Source organism: Bos indicus, chromosome 8 (genome assembly GCF_029378745.1).
Source record: "Bos indicus isolate NIAB-ARS_2022 breed Sahiwal x Tharparkar chromosome 8, NIAB-ARS_B.indTharparkar_mat_pri_1.0, whole genome shotgun sequence".
Lineage (NCBI taxonomy): Eukaryota > Metazoa > Chordata > Mammalia > Artiodactyla > Bovidae > Bos > Bos indicus.
The window spans coordinates 82,833,056-82,853,401 of record NC_091767.1 but is presented as its reverse complement, the minus strand read 5'-3'; the positions used below and the strand labels follow the sequence as shown (position 1 = coordinate 82,853,401).

The window sequence follows — 20,346 nt, the reverse complement described above, 5'->3', positions numbered from 1 at the left end:
GGTCAGTGGACTCCCTGTGCTGCTCTGCCCAGGACCCTGTAGAAGGCAAGAGGTGCTGGGTGGATGTCTCCCCTTGGGTGTAGCCAGGAGAGAAAGGGGTTCCACAAAACTGGTTTGGACACATCCTTCAGGCTTTGCTCGAGGTTCCCTCATTAAAGCCATCCCCAACCACTCTGCTTCCCACACCGATATTCCTGACCCACTCAGCATTGTTTTTCTCCTTAGCATTTGGAGAAAGTGCTAAGGAGGTAGCTAACATGATATTTTCCTTGCTGTTTTATTTTATAAGACTTCCCATCTTCCTTCATTAGAATATAAACTACAGGGCAAAGTTGTTACTGTTTTAGTCTGTTTTTTTCTTTTCTTTTTAATTCTCATTTTATTCACTGAAGCATTCCCAGTTCTCAGAACATGGCCTCACATAGCAGGCACTCATTAAGCATTTGTTGAATGAATGCGTATTTGTGTGTTCAGTTGCTCAGGAGTGTCCCATGTCCGACTATTTGTAGGCATGTCCGACTCTTTGTGACCCCATGGACTGGGGCTTGCCAGGTTCCTCTGTTCAAGGAATTTTATAGGCAAGAATATTGGAGTGTGTTGCCATTTCCCTCTTCAAGGCATCTTCCCAACCCAGGGATCAAAACAGCATCTCCTGCATCTCCTACATTGACAAGCAGATTCTTTACCACTGAGCCACCTAGGAAGCCCATTGAATGAATGAACAGACAGTTAATATGAGGACACTTTGTGATATAACCAGGACAGGGAGAGCATGGTTGTTTCCTTAGCAAAATTATGCCAGGCTTATGGTTCTGTAAGAAATATGGCCAACATCATATTAACTGAAGGAGCATGAATCTCTTAGTACAGATTAGAAAGGAGCATCTTAGGAATGACATCAATCCTTGGTGAAGCATGACAAGCTTGCTTTTGGATGTTCTGAGAGCAAGCCAGTTGCAGCTGAGTGGAAGCTGCTGGTTGTTCCCCTGGGCTTGCTCCCCTATCTAGGGCCATCTCTGAGAGGTTTCAAGGCCTGGGACTTCCTCCCCTGAAGGGAGGGATGACTGCTCTCAGGGAAGAAGACAGAATGAGCAGAGAATGTGAACAGCTCAGGAGTTCTGCTTTCCTGAAAGGAGTGAAGCCTAAGGGGGGTGACCCCAGCCCCATCACACCCACTGCACCCACCGCTCCAGTGTGGCCTTGGGCAAAGTCTTCCCCAAAGCAGACTTCCTCAGAGGAAAACATTCTGGGTCACAAGTTTGATTTTCTCATCCTCCTTTGGGACCCGGGACAGGCCTCATATTCTGTTTACCTCGGGCAGCACGACCTCCTCAGTCATCCTCAACTTTCACGACTCCAAGACTTCTCTCCCCATACTCTGGGGGGGCTCTTGGTCTGAGATGACCTGGGCCCCTGCACCCTGAGTCCCCTCTGAGTGTTGTCCTGGTACCTGGCCTTTGCAGGGGTGGGGATGAGGGGGCTAGCCATGGAGAGCAGGGTGTCCTGCTTGCTGTGCTAGTACAGGTTTTCTCCTATACTCTGGGCCCTCAGGGAGAGAGGTGGAGTCTGTGGCTTCCTTATTCCCCGTGTCTGTCTGCCTCTCAGTGTATCTGTTCCTCCTCCTGCCAGTTTCCCTGATTCTTTGAAGATCAAGACATGGATCTGTGCCCCCTCTGAGTCCTCCTTACAGTTATGCTGAGATTCCTGGTGCTGGTCTTCTGGTTCCTCCTGGGTACAGATGGGGGCCTATAATCTTCCTCCCAAGCCTAGCTCACGCTCTTTCTCAGGGACTTCAATATCCACATAGATGGCACATCAAAACCCTTGGCTACTTGTCCTTGACACTTTACTAAGTAGCCTTTCTTTACTTCCACTTTAACCATCTGCTCCCAAGGTCACACCCTGGATCTTGTCTTTTGCAAAAGTTGTTTTATCCAAATCTCATTTTCAAACATGCAGTTCTCTGACAAGCACTCCCTATTGTTTTAGTCTTCTCACTGCTAAAATGCCTTCTTTATGGGAGTTCTAATCTGTCACCGGAGAAGGCGATGGCACCCACTCCAGTACTCTTGCCTGGAAAATCCCATGGACGGAGGAGCCTGGTAGGCTGCAGTCCATGGGGTCGCTAAGTCGGACACGACTGAAGTGACTTAGCAGCAGCAGCAGCAATCTGTCACACCCTATACTTTCTACCTAACATCTGCTCATAGGCATTTAACTCACTACCTGCTTAGATTCCATGTTTATATGTGTAGTCATTGCCTTGTTTGTGAGAGCATTCTTTTTGAATGCTCTGAAAGGCAGATTATATTTTCCAAACCATGTAGCCCTTCCACATGCTCTCCTACAATGTGACCTTATCACTGTCAATTGAGAGATGAAGTCAGACTCCCTGCCCTTGAATCTAGACTGGCTCATGATCTGATTGTAATTAAAAGGATGCAGTAGAAACAATGAATAAATTCCAAAAGTAGCTTAGAAATGGCCATCCAGCTGCCCCCTGGTTCTTTTCGGATAATCACTCTAAGGAAGTCAGCCAACCAAGTCAGGATTCCAATCACCCTGAAACTTCCATGCTAAAAAGACCATGTATAGGGTCTTGAATCATTATTAGTCCTTGTGAACCCAGCCTCCAAGGTGCCAGACATGCAAGTGAAGTGGTCTTAGACGCTTCAGACTAGTCTATTTGCCAACTGGGTACCACTGAGTGATGTTTGGCATGTCCTCAGGAGCGGAAGAATCATTCATCTGAGCCCTGCCTGAATTTCTGACTGTGAAACATAAAAAAAAAAAAAATCATAGTTCTTTTAAGCCACTAGAACTTTGGACAATTTTTCACCCAGTAATCAAAATAGGAATATTCTACTTAAAATCCCACACTTGGTTGAACCCAATCATATGGTTTCTGTGTTCCTATCCCTGAGCCACTGGAGAAAATGACAAAGTAGGGATGACTGGTTTCACTTTAAACATCCAGGGGACACCATATCTGACCATTCTCCGAAGCTTCAGTGAGCTTGTTCCTCCCTGAATCATCAGTTTCAAACCTTCCCTTTTGCCTCAAATCTCTTCCACTTTCTCCTTCCTCAAATCATCAGAGAAGAGATGTCAAATGGGCAGCTGGATATGTGAGTCTGAAGTTTCAGGGAAAGGCTGGGGATAGAGGTAAAAATTTGAGAGTCATCAAAGTATACGTGACATTTAAAATTACAAATCTAGATAATATCACAGTTTGAATAGGGTTTGGATGGAGAAGAGAAGGAAATCAAGATCTTAAAGGTTTAGAAATACAGTAGAGGTCAACAGAATGGATTGAGAAAGATGGCTATGGGGGTTGAGTAAAACCAGGACAGGGTAGTGTTTCAAAGAGAGAGAGAGCGGAGGACTTTTGCAAGGCAAGTCCCAAGTAGGTGAAAAGAGGTAAGGGAAAGAGGAAATGGAGGGACTTGTCTTTGACATCTGGAGCTCTCTCCGTGGTCATGGGAAGTAACAGAGAGATGTGCACAGGTGCTTCTCGATTCTAGATTACATGGTGGGAAGGCAAGGGCACTCCTGACTCATGTGTTTAACTTCTGTGAAAGGATGCATGTTTAATAGACATTTCAGCCCTAATAAATACAACTCCTTCCTCATCTCCAATGCCTTTCCTGCCTTAGCCTTTCCTAGCTTAGTTAAGTTTTCACCATCCACCCAGCTGCTTTGATGAGAAACATTTGGTTCCTTACTCTCACTCACACCCTTCATTCAATCTAACAGCAAGTCCTTCTGCCTCTACCATAAAAACATGCCTCACATCTAGTCCTTTCCCACTGTTTCTGTCAGCCTTGTTCAAGCCTCCTTCAATTATCACTTGATTACTGCTCTTGCTTATCTCTCCCCACTCCGCCAAATCCATTATCCACAGTGCTCTCAAAAAGGAGAAGTTTAAAAATCATAATCATATTTATCAGCCTCCACTTAAAACTTTCCAGTTCCATCACACAAAATAAAATCCCAACTCCACGGGCATTGATTGGTATTGATTTTGGATTTGGTAAACTGATAACTTAGCAGGAGAAGTGAGGGGGCCAAGACCCTGATAATCACCTTCCCAAAGCAGACAGGTCGTAAAACCCAGGTTACCACTGGAATTATTTTTGAAGTTGTGGGTATAGTTTAAGGCTGTTCTGGCCACAGGAATGAGGTCTTGTAAGACAACGGGACAGGCTCATACTGAGAAAATAGTTCTAGTAGCCTAGTGGTAAGGATACCATCTACCCTTTCCCATCATCAGGCCTATCTGCTCATGGAGAGGCCACGGAGTCTATATTTCAATTTCAAAATGTAGGCCCCCTGCTAGGCTTCCACTGATACCATCCTAGCTGGGATGGGGAGTGTTGCCTTGATACTGTTCCCCATGTTGCCTCCACTGACCCCGGGGACTGTGATCTTGTAACTGCTGAGTGGTGGTGAAGGCCTGACTCTCCATTGGGCCTCAAAACACTGCCCTAGTGAGGAGGGTTACTGCGGGTTCCAGAGGTAGAAGTCCAGGCTCCCTACGTGGTTTCCCACGGACATGGTAGATGGTGTGAGCATGTAGGGGGAGGGTTTTCAATCTCTCAGTAGGTTGAAAGTTTGAGCTCGCCTCTTGGCCTTCTCTGACACCATCCTGGTGACAATGTTGGGCATCTCGGGCATCTTGTTGGTGGGGATGAAAGTCTAGGCTATTCACCCTTTTCTAGCAGAGATTTATGGGGCCTCAGTATTTTCTGTGGTGTTGGATAGAGGACAGCCATTGTTGTCTGAAAGTTCTGTAAAAGACTAAAAGGAAACCTCCAAGAACCTTCCAGTTCTTGCTCCTCTCAAAATTAATCCATGGTCAGAATCCAACTGTGTGGATCACAAGCTGGGGGCTCTGTTGTATAGACACCCTGCACATTTTTCTCCAATCCAAAAATACTAATGAGCACAGACACAAACAACCTTCAAAAAGTTTTCTGTCTTGGAGTAAGTTGCTGTGCTGCTGGGAAAGTGATGCTCAAAGGGAGAGGGCGCTAAGTTTAGTAGCAGTTCTAACATTTTAAAAACACTTAAAAAAAAACCCCAAACAAAACCAATTATATGCTAAGGCAATTGTCCAATTCCACCAGTCATATTTTGCCTCAGAATATTCTGACCATACTCCTGATACCTATTAAGCGTCTGTGTCCTCAAGAGAGGGATACTCTCTAACAGAGCAGACTCTGCAGGACTGTGATCCTCCAGGGATTCCTCCATTGACACTCCTTTCTTAGTTGGCAGCTGGCTGTCCACTTGTTGAAACTTCCACTTGGATATGATTAGTATTTCTTTTTAAAGGCTCAGATTGTTGGGTGGTATAAACATTTTGCTTCACCACATCAGACGAACCCTTTTAGATTTAATTTTTAAATCAGATGACTGCAAGTCCTCAAGTTAAGAAATTGATTGTAAATATAATACATTCCCCCGCTTCTGTACCCTGAAGATCAATTCTGGGAGGCTGGCTATTTAAAGATAGATGTTGAGGGTCTATTTAAGCTCCTTGTTGAGCTTAAATAACAGCTCAACAAGGAGACAGTTCAACAGAAGACAATCTCTTCTGATTGGACTTGAAAGTTTTAATGCACCTTAAATTTTACTAAGGCTATTTGTCCAGTTGTGTCTAAAACCTACTGGGCTGATCCCAGGTAATAGTCACGGCAATTTCCGGATGATGATCTAAGGGCTCACTGTGAAAAGGCCCAGCAGCAATGTTCTCGAGGAGACTTAGTCTCTCCAAGAAGATAGGACCTCAAAATATGAAAATTGGAATGATGATAAAAGATTCAAATAATTTGAAACCAATGGGTGCCACATGAGTAATCAACCAATGACTTGTACATATCTTGCTTTGCAGGAAGGACAGAACTTTTTGCAGTTCTGAGGGGCTGGAGTTTGAACTGATTCAGGGAGAAAAACAAGGTGGGATTCGAAAACATGGACTGGGCAGAGAAGTCAGCCTAGATATGCATGAGGCATATTCCCAGAAGGGGATTAACGCATAGATGTTGGAACCCATATGGGGCTTTCTCAGGCACTGAGAAGACCAGTCTACCTTGGACAGAGGATCAGCTAAACTGAATGAAGGAGAGAAGATTTTTATCAGTGTATGATAGGGGCTAGGATGTGAAAGGCTTTAAAAATCAGGTTGACAATCAGTTAATACTTAATGACTTAATGATCACTCCCCAGGTGTGATGCAATGTTCTAAAGATTTTACAGGTGTTTTGATTCTCATATTATATTGTTATTGTCAACACTAATGTGCAGCTGAGAAAACTGAAAAACTGGGAACTGATTGGAGTAAGATTGAAGAGCAGGTATGAACTGAGGTCACCTCTGCTTTACGGCCTCTTGTTACTGTTGAGCAGTTTAACCGGTCCTCTTGGCAACAGGGACCTACTGACAAATTTGGTGCCTGGTTCTCTGTGAGGGCCAGGTTCTCTATCAGCTTATGCTGCGTATTCACCTCGCAGTGCTATTGGAAGCTCAGACTTTTCCTGGAACTGCATTTGCATCTTGTTCCTGTGGGACCAAGAAAGGCATTACCGAATCGCTTAGTGCCTAACGCCTGAGACCAGGCGCAGCGTGAAGGGCTGAGATGGGCTCTGATCCAGTTGTACAGAATCTCACATCGAGCCTAAAGGAGCCTGTGACCTGCCATTGGAGTTGGGAAGTCAGTCAGGGGAATAACATTCATTTATTTTTTCCTTCATTCATTCAACCAATATTAAAGTGTCATCTATGTGTTAGGAACTGATCTGGGTATATGGAATATGGGCAATCCAGTCTCATGTAGGTTAACATTAATTAATGAGATAATTTTAGATGTTTGTGTGAGGTCAACAGAATAGAGTGATATAATAAGAAGTAAAATAGGTGGTGGTGGGAGGCCTGAATTCATGATGTGTGATGGACCTGAAAGATTCAAAGGGGAGGCCATGTGAAGAATGAGAGGTCTGCATTCTCAGCAGAGGCAACAGAAATACAAAGACCCTGAGGGGAGAGGGAGTCTGATGAGGTGGAAAAAAGAAAGGCCAGTGTGACTGGAGAGGACAGAACAGGAAGGGCAATGAGACATGAAGGCTTGGAGAGGTGGCAGGGTCAGGCTAGCTAGGGCCTTTAGGAGTTTTAGTAAGGAGTTTAAATTTTATTCTCAGTGTGCTGGGAAGTCATTGAAGTTAATGAAGAAGACTCATTTTATTAACACGTCTCTGGAAAGGTTTGAACAAATTTTGTCAAATTGCCCTTCTGAAGAAGAGTCATTGGTGACATATACCTGCTGTTACAGCTAATGGTTAGGTGGGTGAGCACGCTCCCATGAGAAGCCCCCCTAAGGTGAGGCAAAGGGTAGGTTGTCCTGGATTCTTCTCAGTGCCTGGAGACCAGAGGGAGCAGCTCTCGGGAACAGCGGATTAGGCCTCCTGTAGGTTTGGGGCATGCCTCACATAGAGAGGTGGGGTCTGTGCCTGCATCCCTTGAATCTCAGCATATTTGTGACTGTTTTGGCCAAGAGTGTGGTGGAGTGCTGCTGGGGGACTTCTGAGGCTGAATCATAAAAACCAATGCATAAAAAATACTCTTGCAGGCCTGAGCTGCCATGCAGGGAGTCCAGCGTTAGGCCACAGAGGCCATATGGATACAATTCCAGATGAGCCCAGTCTTCCAACCATTCCTGCCAAGGTGCAGGGCTTGACAGTAAAGGGCTTGGTAATCATCTGTCAGCTGGATACCACTTGGTATTCATCTGTCAGCTGAATATCACTGAGTGACCTTCATGGCTGCTTTATGAGACTGAAGAATTGATCTGCTGAACCCTATACAAATTTCTTAACCATAAAACCAGGCAATATAATAAAATGATGGTTGTTGAAAGCCACTATGACTTGGGAAGATTACACAGAACTATACAAAAAAGATCTTCATGACCTAGAGAACCATGATGGTGTGATCACTCACCTAGAACCAGACATCCTGGAATGCGAAGTCAAGTGGGCCTTAGGTATGAACAAAACTAGTGGAGGTGATGGAATTCCAGTTGAGCTATTTCAAATCTTAAAAGATGATGCTATTAAAGTGCTGCACTCGATATGTCAGCAAATTTGGAAAACTCAGTAGTGGCCACAAGACTGGAAAAGGTCCATTTTCATTCCAATCCCAAAGAAGGGCAATGCCAAAAAATGCTCAAACTACTGCACAATTGCACTCATCTCACACGTTAGCAAAGTAATTCTCAAAATTCTCTAAGCGAGGTTTCAATACTATGTGAACCGTGAACTTACAGATATTCAAGCTGGATTTAGAAGAGCTAGAGGAACCAGAGATCAAATTGCCAACATCCATTGGATCATCAAAAGAGGAAGAGAGTTTCAGAAAAAATCTACTTCTGCTTTATTGACTATGCCAAAAGCTTTGACTGTGTGGATCACAACAAACTGTGGAAAATTCTTTAAGAGATGGGAATACCAGACCACCTGACCTGCCTCCTGAGAAATCTGTATGCAGGTCAGGAAGCAACAGTTAGAACTGGACATGAAACAAGAGACTGGTTGCAAATTGGGAAAGGAGTATGTCAAGGTTGTATATTATCACCCTGTTTATTTAACTTATATGCAGAGTACATCATGAGAAATGCTGGGCTGGATGACTGAGCTGAACTGAAGACTTGGGATACTTTGTTAAGGAGCAATAGTAAGGATGATATGAGGACAAGAAAGAATGGCCACACAGGGACAGATTGGCCTGCAGGGTAGACTCCAGTACTCCAGACCTTGGAGTCTGTCTGCATTCTGTCGGCAGAAGGCTGGGTTCTTCAACTATGGCTGCCATGAGGGTTTTACCAGTCCCTGGGGGGAGGGCAGCGACATGCCCAATGGCCAGTGGCTACTCAGGAAGGACCTCAATTATCTCAAGTATATGATTCTTAGGATCATTTCCTCATAGACTGTCCATGAAAAAACGGTTCATTGTGTTTACAAGACCCTCAACTACCTTTGGAAGCTAATGCCTTTGGCCAGAAATCAAAAGCAGCAGAATACTAACTCCAGAGCTGCTTCAAGACCTGTTACTTCTCTTCTGTGTCATCTTGGTTTTGAGAACTGAGTCCATTCTGAGACAAAATATGGGCATTGTTTCCAAACAAAATAAATCAAGATTCACAGTCTTTTTTCATAATGAAAGTTTCTGAAAAGAAAAAGCTGCTTTGGTCCCAGGTCTCTGGATTGGTAGGATGACCTCTGGGTTGGCTTCTTTTTCTTTAAACTGGAGTATAATTGCTTTACAATGTTATGTTAGTTTCTTCTGTATGATGAATTGAAACAGGTATAAGTATACATGTATCCCCCCCTCTTGGACCTCTCTCCCATCTCACCTGTGTCACAAAATGAATTTATAAATGAGTGCTTAAGAAAAACCCCGAAAACAGAAGAAAAACATTTCTTTGGCAAAATGATAGTGGGAATGGAGCTAGTTTGCTTTGGGGCAAACTTCTTATAAGGATTCCCTGCGGCTATTCCTAGTCACAAGGTAAACTGGGTTCCCCTTACTTCATTTACGTTTTATAACCGGCTCTTATTGGCCGTGAAACCGTATCTTCACTTCTAAAGGTGAGGAGCCTGAGGACAAAGGCACAAGGGCTGACTCAAAGTCAGAGGTGAACAGTGTCCACACAGTTCTTCCCCTGGCACCTGGTTAAGAACCACGGGAGGTAGTTCAGCCTGTGCTGTCTCAGACCCTGAGTTCCATAGGTCATTCCATCAGATCTCTGTCAAGAATGAGGTAGTGCCAACAGGTAGAAACTACTAATGGGAATGCAGATTTCTACTTTCCAGAATTCATTGGCTATACTTTCGCTCTTTTTACCTTTAATCTCTCTTGCACTTCATTACCCACTGTTGAATACTTTGGGGAACATATTTTATACACACATATCTACATATGCATGTATTCCTATTATTTTATCTAAATTTTCCATTGTTCACTGATCCCAACTTGGGATTATCTAATTTAATAGTTAGCAAGTATCCATACTATGAGGACTCTATGGAATTTTAAAAAGTTTAAACTAATAACATAGGTTTCCCATTTCTTGAGGCCATACTTACCGTACTCCCTTAGAGAATTACAAGGTTATCATCAACATGTAGATACAAATGGTTTTAATACATATGAGTTAAATAAAAGAATAGTTCTGGACACTGAATAACAGAAAAATTGGCAGAATGTTAGTTGTTCTTATGTGCCAAGACCTTAAATGTTAATCTTCTTGTGATTCACGATTGTGAGAATCCATACTGTTTTTGTTTGTCTTCCCAGTCTTGATGCTCCATCATAATGCTGCTGACCTATACACTGGGTTACCAGAAACACAGTATTTGACGTATCTTTTTATGAAGCCACCTGGAACTCGCTTTTGAGGAAGGGTCTGCATTTCCTTTTCTGGGCAGGGGAAACTGTTGCACTGAAAGGTTAAGTGTCTTGGGTAGATTCGGCAAGCCTGCTGTCTCCTGAGCTCCGCATGCTGTTTCGTTTATTATTTCTCTTTATTGCTTCTGTGCTGGCAATAAAGTAGGGTTATAAAATTAGAGGGTGGTCACCACGTCCGGTTTCCTAAATTTCCATGTCATGTGGGAAGTCCAAAAGTTTGTGATCAGTGCCCCTGGGTATTTTCATCTGTCTTAGTTGAGGGCTGTGGCGAGTGACCAAACATAATTAAAAAAAAAAAAAAAAAAATAGGGGCAAGGAAACAAAGCCAGGGTTGACATTTGGAGCAAACTTGTGCCTTCTGGAAAGCAAGGTTAGTTATTTAAGGCACATTCGCCACCTTGAAGGCCCTTCTCTTGCACAAGGACCGTGTAGGCCACAGACAGCCCCAAGAACCCGCAGCCGGGACCACACGGGCAGAGCCCTTGACCAGCAGGATGACCACCCTCTGAAGCCAGAGGAGCGCCAGCGCGGACAGCGTGTGTGGGAGGCTCAGGCCCCGCTGTGTGCCCCCTGGCTCTGTCACCACACAGCTTCCCCAAGTCTTGAGCTACCCTGCAGATTGTTTGACTTTTGCCCCTACTGACCACTTCTTTGTAAGTGAGAAGGAGTGGCTCTCTTTGAAGATGGGATACTCAAGGAGGCCTAACCACAAAAACTATCCCCAGAGAGGTTTTCTTTGCTACTCGTCTAAAGCAGAGATCAATTTAAGAAAAAAAGAAGCAACAAACCAGCAAACACTCCCTGTGCCCCTGCAAATATTCTCCCGAGATGGGCCATCTGAAAAAAAAAAAAAAGAAACCTGTTTTATTGTCTCGCCAGGAATATTTTCTAATGGTATCAATAACTACCTTTGGGTGAGGCCTATGTAATACCCTCTTCTGCAGTTTTTATAACCATTCCATGAGGTAAGAACTGCAATATCCCCATGCTACACAGAAAAGGAGCTAGACCTACTTGTCCAGGGTCACACAGCTGCTAACTCCAGTGGGTGTCTGGCTGACCCTGGAGCTCCTATCCATGACTTCCAGGTTAGGAAGGCCCTTAAACTTAATGTTTTTGGCTGAGGAGTGATATTTCCCCCAGGGGACATTTGGCAATGTCTGGAGATATTTTTGATGGCTGGAACTAGCAACTGGCCAGGGAGGCTACTCAACATTCATAGTTCAAAGGATAGCCTCCATGATGAAGAATTATCTGACTGAAAACAAAATGTGTCCAGACTGAGAAATCCTGCCATAGATGCTTTTTTCTATTTCGTGACATTTAGGTTTAATGCGGTTTACTATGTTGTGAATAATTGTAAAGAGAAGAAACAGTGGAGTGAGAATAAAACAGCTCCCATAAATTGTTACCGAATTGCAATGTCAGCCTGTGCCTTTATGCACAAAACTCTTCAGAAACCGCACCAAAACCACAATACTTTTTCCTTAAAACTTGGGCAAGGTGTGCACACCTAAGGGACTCAATGTCATGGACAATTTACGGTTACTTTCCCGCTATTGTTGAATTCATTCTTTCTTCCCTTTTGGGGATAGCTTCGTCTGGATCTCCAGGAGATTCCGAAGATCAAATGTCGCCCCAGATCCTGGGGTGGAACTTGTTACTGAGAGGTGGGCATGTGACCAAAGCAGAAGGAATGTCCAGATGTTTTCTGGGAATCCTGGAACACAGCTCTCCTCAGGGTGGGTGGGAATGAAGCTTGGCTGTCACGAACAGCTCTGGCCTTTTTCCTACTGTGATGGAAATCTTAGCACCGGTGACCGTCCTACAACCTACCGACCGCTGGTTGGTATCTGTGGTATCCAGGGGTTCACCTTCTGTCAGTGGCAGCCTGACTCCTACTTCACCTTCAAGCCATCACTTAAACAGTTCCCTCTGCCTGGAATAGCCTCCCAGGGCTGTTTCCTGTTCTCCAAAGCTCAGCTTCATACTCTCTCCTCCATGAAGCCTTGCTTAAATGCTCTAAATTCGAGTCTGTATATTGACTTTAAGAGTTGAGTTATATAATGCATTTTCATTATTTGCCCAAGTAGGTTATAAGACCCTGGAAGGCAGGCTTGTGTCCTATATTTCTCCATATTCTGTACTTGTTGTCTAACAAGTCAGTGGGCTGCAGGCATAGAGCCACACAGGCTGTGAAACTGGAGATCCCATTTTACCTGACTTTTTGGGGAAGAACAGACAGGTGGTTGGGGGAGACAGGCTTTGTGATGCGACACTTCTAAGTTCATCTCTGCCATCCTGGGACCCACACGTTTGTCTTCAAATGGATCTAGCCGGCTCAGCCTATGGCCTTTGTCCTCTTTTCTTCTCTTTCCTTTGTGATCATTTCCTGCTTTTTCCAGCTCCCCCACTTCTGAGCTAGGGAACTGCTAGCTAGAGTTTCACTTTCTGTGCCTCCTTCCTCACCTGAACCTGGCTTGCAGGGAAGTTATGAGGCTTAAAATCCCATGTATTGTGGGTACTCACTGAATGGCAGGTGTTATAAAAAGACACAGGGTGGGTGAATGCAGGGGAAGAAAGGGAGATAAATGGTTTTCATCAACTACTTACTATGAAGTTTTTCAGAGATATGAGTGTCTCATTCATAGTCATTCATTAGACTCTGCTGTCTAGCGTAGTGGTCACTGGCCACAGGTGGCTACAGAGCCCCTGAAACGTGGCTGGTGCAAATTGACAAGTGGTGCAACTGTATAACACACTGGATTTCAGAGTATGAAAAAAGGAATGTACAATATTATTTCTATTTCTTTTTATATGGATTACATGTTGAAGCGATTGTTTGGCTATATTTATAGCCAAATTATAAAATCTATTGTTAAAATAAATTTCGGCTATTTATCTTTTAAATATAGTTACTAGAAAATGTTAAATTATATCTGTGACTCCCATTGTATTTCTACTGGACAGAGCTGGTCTTGGCAGAGCCTTCTGTAGTAGGGTTCCTGGATGTTGAATAGAACTTCCAACCCACATTGCATTCACTGTATTGGCTGAAATCTCACTTTAGCAGCCTCATTACTATGCCCTGGGAAATTTTAAGTCTCCCTAGTGGGTTTTAAGCTGCTATCGGTCGTTTCCACCCTAATACTTGTGAATCTTGTGAATGAGCACTGGGTTCCTTTTTTCTTTTGGTGGAAAGCAGGTTGTGGTATGAGAAAGTGGGAAACAGAGGGTGTAAGGACCCTGAGAACAACGAGTAGGTACGAGTGGGAAAGGTTCCCCACCCAAGTGGGGATGGCACAACTGTGTCTCTACTCTTTTTGTACTTCCCACAGTCCTGTCACAATGATCTGCATATTGCTGGTGAGCCCGCAATAACTGTACAGACTTGGTGATCAGAAGTAAGATTTAAAAGAAGGATTCAACTATACAGGACAATTTCTCATTTGGAGTGATTCTGCAATTCTTCAGTGAGCCTGAAAACCATCACTGGGTGAGTAGCTGTCAGTTCCTTACTAGGTAAGGAGTTTTACTAGGCATTTTTCTTCCCTATCTCTTTTCACAGTGTATTGAGATGGACTCAGAACCATGACTTCACTGACAAGGGAGGAACGTGAAGTTCGGCAGAAAGGCCATGGCTTGCTTTTGATCACATCGAAACCAAAAATCCAAGACAAAATTTGGCTTCTATCATCAAACCACCCAATGGACAGGCTAGATTCTCAAGGGAGGTGACTGCTAATAGATTGTCTCTGGTCCAGAATTTCAATGAAGCACCAAGTCAGAGTGACAGTCATTTGCAAAATGGCCACCTCTGAAATGGCATTGCTTTGGTGAGTCTGGTTTTTTTGCTTTGTACTACTGAAGTGACTTGGATTTCCTGATATAATTCTGAGGACAACATTACTGGTTTTTCCAATCATTTCCTCAGAAAAAACTTAAATGAGGAAAAATAATAAGTAGCTCCCACAGCTAGAGACGTGGAAAAGCTACTGGGCCCCTCTCATACTGTGGGAGCTGTGTTGCCTCTGCTTCCGGGATATTAGTCTTGGGAAGACCAATCTCAGGGAAGATACCAGTCCTTAAATGCAATTTCGCTCTCTTTCTCCCCTCTCTTTAAAATTATCTCCAAGTAAATCAACTCAATTATTTCTTTTTCTTTTTTTTTAGAATATGAAAGGTGACTATATAGTACAGGAAACTCTACTCAATACTCTTGTAATGACCAATATGGGAAAAGAATCTAAAAAAGGATGGAAACATGTATAACTGATTTACTTTGCTGCATACCTGAAACTAAGACAACATTGTAAATCAACTACATTCCAATAAAAAGATATATGTATAAACAAGTCACACACACACAAGAATATGAAAGATGATAAGAAAGCCTCTTAGAACAGAGCTTAATCTCAGGGAGAAATAGTGAACTTAGCTCCCCTGGTTTATAAAGAAAGCTTGAAGGGAATGTCCCTTGTTAAAATTTCTCTTGTTAAAAAGTCGAGAAGCCAGAAAATGTTACTGAACGATGGTTTTTCACACAAAAGGAGGCTTCTGTCAGTACTTCCCCTCTGAGCTCCAGTGCTCCCTCAGGAGCAATGAGTGCTGAATGAGTGCTTTGCTGTGAGTCCCTTCTGTTCCATGTCCTCTGCAGCTTCCCATTTGGTCTCAACAATATTATCCCCCTCTTTGTCCCTTCCTTTTTCATGTCCATTAGGAAGACTACAGGAAAACTGATTTTTATAACTTCTAGTTAAAGACGTGTCTTTTGAGATAAATGCTGTCTGTGCTGTGGTTGGTGTGTTAGTCACTCAGTCGTGTCTGACTCTTTGCAACTCCATGGACTGTAGCCTGCCAGGCCCCTCCTTTCATGGGATTTTTTCAGGCAAGAACACTGGAGTGGATTGCCATTTCCTTCTCCAGGGGATCTTCCCATCCCAGGGATTGAATCTGGGTCTCCTGTATTGCAGGCAGCCTCTTTACTGTCCGAGCCACCAGGGAAGCCCCTGATGTGCTAGTATTCTGTGTGCTAAATGCTCTCCCTGTCATGTCCATTGTTCTGAAAACATTTAGTGCATTCTGATGAACCTCCAGGTACCTGCACCTGTGTCTAAGAGCACATTTCCTACCAATCCTATACCCCAACTATCACAGCCTATGTGTGATTGGAGTTTTGTCTAAATCTGACACTTCACTTGAAAATATTTTCTGAGATCTATCTCAGAAATCTATAGATACAGTATTTCTTTCATTTCACTTATTTCTTTTCAGAATACTGCCACGAATTCCTGAAACGAAATAAAAGATTTTCAATAATTGGAATGTTAAATGAATAGGCCCCTTTTGGTAGGAAATCACGGAGGATGGTGACTGCAGCCATGAAATCAGGAGACAGTCGCTTCTTGGCAGAAAGCTATGACAAACCTAGTGTGTTAAAAAGCAGAGACTTCACTTTCCCAATAAAGGTCCGTATGGTCAAGGTTATGGTCTTGTGTATGTATATGTAAGAGCAGACACACAATGGCCTCACCTATGGCTTTGGAAGAATGATGCCACCACTGTGGAGTCCAGTGATCACGGTCAGAACGGAGACTTCTGAATGGAGATGCAGGACACCTGTGTTCTACTTAATTCCTCATTTGCCATCAACCTTTTTTGTGCGAGTCACTGTACTGGCTCCAGTTTCCTCTTTGATAAAATTTAGAAGCTAGTCAAATTATTTCTGTGGCTCTTTTCTATTTGAAAAGCTTACAGGGGACTATTTACAAAGATGTGGAAACCATAAGACACAGTGCAGGATCTGAGCCTGGTAACAGAGACCTGAATGGTTGAGGGCAGGAACCATAACGACCAACCAGAGAGTGCTCATGAGGGGCCCTTCCTGACAGGAAGCTGCTTTGTGGGGAGCAGAGATCCTGAAGCAACCTCCTTGGGATTGAAGGGGAGAAGGTGAGAATAAACACCAAAGCTCACTCTCCTCGACTCCTTCAGGTCCCTCTGGGGCTCCCTGTTACCCAAACCCAACAGGAACTCTAAAGGTGAGGAAATCTTGTAGTTGCCATAGGTCAACTTCAGGGCACAGAACAGGTTGGGTAAGGGTAGTGAATAGACCTAGAGGTGCACGTGGACGGGCTCGTGCCCATTAGCCCTGCCACCTACTATCTCTAAGTCCACTGTGAGTGAACTCAGGTGGTATTAGCTTCCTCAGCAGCATCAGTTCCCTCCTTTTTTCTTCTATCCAGAATAAAGAAGATCCAACTTCAGCTAAATATGTCTAAGTCAATTTTAAGGTCCTCACTTTTGTATCCTCCTATATATATGTACTTCTGTTAATAACACATAGCTAGTCAGGCTTTGGAATGTATTGATCCTGCATTCCATCCTTCAGTTTCATCCCCACACTGAGTACCCAGCTCAGATTCCCATGGCCTCATCCTTTCACTGTGTCAAAAGCCTCTTAATTAACCTTTTTGATTCTGCTTGTGGAATCAAATTCTAAAGGCAGAACTCAAATCCTTTTCCTTTCCGAAACTCTTCAGTGAGCCCTGTTGTCCGAGGCTCTCATCTGAAGTCCTGAGCATGGGCTCTGACTTCCAACATCCCATGATATGGATGAAACTCCTCCTTTCACCCTCATCCCTGGCCTCCCTTTATGGCCCTGTGTTCCTGCAAACCAAGCTGTCCTGCCGCCTGTCCTGTCTCCATGAAGATAATCCTAGTTAAGGAGCACCTAGTGTGTGTTGGGAGCTGTCCTAGGTACCTCACCTACACGATTTCATTTACTTCTTACAGACAACCAGTCAGTCCCTTTTTACTGCCTAAAATGGAACAAATGTAACACAAAAAATTTATAGTGAGCACGAAAGTCAGAAAGAGAAATCCAAGATGCTAGAAGCAACTCCAGAGAGGTGAGCAAGAGCTAAATCCAGAGTCAGTGAGAGGACTGGAACTCAGAATGTCCCATAGGGGACCTTAGGTCCAGGCAGGGTTGGGAAGCTAGAAGTGCCCTCTACACAAAGCCAGGGATCTCTAAGCATTGTGCCTCCACCACTAGAGGAAAATTCCACTCTTTGGCTCAAGGCTGTGTCAAGGAAGGGTTGCTCATTCAATATGGGGGAATAAAAAAACCTTCAGCAAAAATGTAAACCCCAGGCTGCCCATGTGCAGTTGGGTGTCCACATTATTCATGCACTGTGGGAATCCTGAGCCCATAAGTTAATATAAAACGGTAGGCTAGACCTGCATAACTGTATCATATTGTTACAGAGACAATTGTTCTCCTGCAAAACTCTTCCTGAAGATGATCCCTCACAAGAAACTTCCAGTTGCATAGAAAACAAGCTCTCAGTGCAATAATGTACAGAGATTTCGCACCCTAAAAATGCAAATAGTAGGACATCTTGAGCCCCTTGCTTAGGGAGATGAGAGCAGTAACAACCCTGTATAAGGCAAAACTGAGATTTCATTTTAAAATAACAGGAAAATTTATAAAAAGGACTAAATGAAAATTATGAGATTAAAAACAGTGATATTCATAGAAGGATAAGGATTAAACAGGAGGCTAACCTTCGGCATGAGCTGATGAATGAGAGGCAGACATGGGGAAATCAGGAAACCTACAGTGACACTTCAAGGCAGGCAATTGTTTGTCCTTGTTAACACAGGAAGAGTTAGGAAACCTTCTCAGGAGGGCACCTCGGATCTGTTCTACGCAGCAGCATGCTGGGGCTGGTTTGCGTCACCTGGGAGAACCCTTTGGGTTCATCTCTTCCCGACTCCGCTTTCAGTGCCATAAAGTTAGTAGCTTGAAATTGACCATGGTAAGAGTATTTATACCACAGAAATTGCCAAATACTACTGTTGGGGCTTTCCCCCACCCCCCTTAGAGAGTCTGTTAAACATTTACTAGCATATCTAGCACTGGTCTGACCTGTGTTCACTTTAAATTGGAAGTCATGATGTAATCTCCTGCAGGGTACTTGTGGGACACACCAAGAATGAGGCTGGCTGAGGGGGCTCACAGTGTGGGCTTTGTGACCTTGCTAAAGTGAGCAACGGCCACAAAACTCTTTGTATTAGGTGGGCTGCAGGCCCAGTGCTAACATCTTCTGATTTCTTTAAGAGCAGCTGCAAAATCCAGAATTTTATGTAAAATCTCAGTTTTTAAACACTGGCAACAGATTCAAACATTTTTAAAGACATTGCTCAGGCCAAAAAATAAAATAAAATCCACATCTGCTGGCTAAATTTGGCCATGGGCTGCCAGTTTGTAATTTCTAGTTTCAGCCAATAAACTCCATTGCTTTGTGTTATTGTTTCTTTCTCTAAATGCCCTCCTCCCCTCAAAATCTAGCTTAAATGATAGTTTCTCCATGTTTCATCCCAGAGCTGTCCATCTAAAAGTTATCTTCTGAACACTAAAAAAATGGCTCTGAACACATAAGTATTTTCTTTAAGGGAAATGTTTATGTTTTAAGTATTTTACAGAAAATACTTCTGTGTTTGATATTATTTGTGCATACATTTTTCTTTTCTGGTAGCATGTAACTTCCCTGAAGATGAAGATCTATGTCTTGGTCAACTTTGTTTCCCTGGAAATGGTCAGCAAGTCTCTTGTATATAGTAGACATTCAATAAGTATTAGATAAAACTTAATGCTAGAAACTCAGTAGATGTTCATTTGAATCACATTTTATATTTGCCTTCAGAATTATGACTCATGTCCTTAGCTAGGAAGACTAGGAAATTTCAAAGCCATGTTGATAGCACAGAAGATGTTTCTCATCATTCCTAGTTTTATGAGACATGCTTAAGGGAAACTATTTTCTTGTGTGTATTGATGCAGGTGAGTGGGTGTTTCTGCATTAAGCTTTGTTATCCAATGAAGTGACTTTCCATAGTCATGTTTGACTGAGATGTTAGAATATAAAGCATTTTCCTATTTAGTTAAACTTTTTTCCCTTAATCGAGTGAAACTTATTAAAATCAAAACATAATATTTACTAATATTTGTACTTAGAATTTTTAAAACTTTTTAATTTTAAAGTATAATGTATTGTAGAGAAAAATGTAAAGGAATACAAGCACTTTGGTGTAAATCTAAAATTAAAATTTGAGAGTTACTACTTTTTCTCCTCCCTTTCTTATGTTGTTTAAAATACTTTTTAGTTCTTTCTCTCACTTTCAATGCAGTAGATCTGTAAATCTTGCAGCTCTTCATCTCTTGAAAGTTCCCTTGGGATCTTCAAATGTCCTTGGATAATCTTTCCCTGACTGCTTTCTGCTAATTTTAGAAAAGAATTAGTTATCTCTAAATTCCAAGAAGTACAAGGATTCTTTTTGAAACCATGTAAGAGTCTCTGTGTCCTTGTTTTGAAGCAAAAGGCTGACTTAAGAGTTAATGATGGGAAATGCTGAGCTCTAGAAACAAAGAATAGCTGTTGGGCTGGGGAACTGGAAACAATTTACACCAGGATTCTGCCACAGAGCAGAATCACTGAACTCCCAGTTCCCTGACAGATACAGATAAAGACCTGACACTCATTCCTAAATTGTTTTTACAGGAAGCAGACCTCCACCTCACCCCCAGATGAAAACAGTTGACCACAAGAACACAGACCCTAGACTGGTTGGAACCGGAAGGTTGATGATGCTTGAAACTTCATCATGATGCCAACCAACCCCCAAATTGTCCCTGAACTGATCACGCCCTGCTCTTTGAACACTATAGAACTCCTTGCTACCCTCTCCAAGTACCCTCCTGTGGGTCACACAGTCTTGAGAGCATTAGCCTTCTATGGCCCCTTTGCCTGACAAAGCAATGAAGGCTACTCTTTTCTCAGTTCAGTTCAGTTCAGTTCAGTCCCTCAGTCGTGTCCG

The 20,346-nt window shown here is 43.2% G+C and overlaps 1 long non-coding RNA gene across 2 annotated transcripts in view; it reads right to left on the bottom strand.

Annotated features, from left to right (window-relative positions):
* Positions 1-10,199: 10,199 nt before the first annotated feature.
* Positions 10,200-20,346, bottom strand: part of LOC139184463 (uncharacterized) — a 29,438-nt gene continuing 19,291 nt past the window's right edge. The window contains exons 3-4 of one of the 2 annotated variants that reach the window (XR_011567961.1): positions 11,253-11,301; positions 10,200-10,589 (exon numbers count right to left, since the gene is read on the bottom strand). This is a non-coding gene — a long non-coding RNA (uncharacterized lncRNA). Of the gene's footprint in view, positions 10,595-11,252; positions 11,302-20,346 lie in introns of both variants that reach the window. The other variant, XR_011567960.1, reaches the window with a different exon arrangement.